Here is a 1744-nt window from a genome sequence, read left to right as displayed (position 1 = left end):
GGGCTGGCTGGCATGTGGTGCTGGGGGATTGAACCGCGGTCCCTGATGCTTTTGCTAAGCTTGTTCTAAGTAGGTGCTTTAGACCACCGAGCCATCTCTCCAGCCCTTAAAAATTTTTTTGAGACAGGGTCTTGCTTTGCAGTTCAGGCTGGCCTTGAACTCACTGTGTAGCCCTGGTAGCCTCGAACTTCTGTCAGTCTTGAGAGCTGAGGTCACAGGTGTGTGGCACCACACTCAACAAATTTTGCACAGGAATCTGGGGGAGTAAATGTGACACATGCTCTCCAGATGGGTGTGTGTGTTTCTGCTTCTTACCCAGGATCACAGAGCTAGCACCTGGTAGAGCTGTAATTAGGGCTTTTTTTTGGTGGAATCAGGAATTGAACTCAGGCCCCTGCGCTTGCCAGGGAAGTGCTTATTCCACTGAGCCATCTCCCTGACCCCTGTAATTAGGGCTTACACTCACCAGCCATCTACACAGAGCTGTCTTTTGGGGGCAGGGGTCTGACTCAGGCTGTTTTGTGGAAGCGTCCACTGCCACCCTCCTTACCCCATCCTGGCCCGTCCCATGCAATAACGCCATGAGCCCATGGTACACATTACCTCATTTATTCTCACAACATGCCTGTGAGGTAGGGAAGGGCGGGGACTGTCCCCATTTTACAGAGGAGGAAGTTGAGGCACACAGAGGTCAAGTGACTTGCCCAAGGTCACAGACAGCGGCCAAGCTGGAATGGGACCCCAGAGCAGGCCCTTGGTTCACCCTTGCAGCACGCACCAGACAAGAGGATGTCTATAGTGCCCTTGATCGTATACACAGTATAGAGCAGCCCCACGTGTGCTGAGTTCTGTTGCACATGGCCCCTGCTGTCTGCCTGCCCGTCCTTACCCTGTCCTCCCCATCCTGCCCTGCAGACCTGGGCCTTTGCAGCTCGGGGCTTGTGACACCATGGGAGTGGGGATGCAGGGTGGGATGACTGGATTAAAACAAAACAAAACAAAACAAAAACTCAGAGGCTGGGCTAATAGAAGGGAAGGACCCCCCCCCCCAAAAAAAAAGGCTGCTTACACACAAGGTATATATTTTTACACACACTTGTACACACACCTAGATATAGTACATGTAAAAATATATGCTATTCACACTCCTGCCAGGTGCCCGAGATCCGGTGGCGGCAGCGCTGGTGGGCATGGGTGAGCAGATGGGCGTTTGTTAAATATACACTCTAAGGTCTATGTGCATATATACACATATGTACACACCGCCACCTGCCCTCGGGGACTGGACATAGGCAAGGCCAAGGACAGACAACCCCTGGAAGCCACCAATAGTCCTAAATCTGCTGAAGGAAGGGGCTGGAAAGAAAGCAACTGGAGGGTGGTATTGGGGCTTCACCTTATTTCTCCTGAGACCAACACCTTGCTCATCTGCTGAGAGGGAGTCCTGCCTGACCCTGCCTAGGATTGGCAGGTCCCAGCGGAGGGCAGCCCATCTGTGTGCACGCATGCAAGCGTGTGTGAGCACTTGGTGGGGGAGGGGATGGGTGTCCATCTTGCTGTTCTCTGGGCCCTCAGCCACAAAAAGGATGGAACCAGAAAGCCGCTGGCCTTGATGGTGACCCCTGTGTGAGCTCTGAAGGGAAAAGAAAAATGTAGAATGAAAAATCCAAGGTCAGAGCAGGGCAGCTGGGAAGAGGAGGAACATGGCAGGTGCCCAAGGCTACCCTTGGACTGTTGTCGTCTT

This window comes from Octodon degus, unplaced genomic scaffold (genome assembly GCF_000260255.1).
Source record: "Octodon degus isolate 3935 unplaced genomic scaffold, OctDeg1.0 scaffold00037, whole genome shotgun sequence".
Taxonomy (NCBI): domain Eukaryota; kingdom Metazoa; phylum Chordata; class Mammalia; order Rodentia; family Octodontidae; genus Octodon; species Octodon degus.
Note: the sequence above shows the minus strand (reverse complement) of the source record.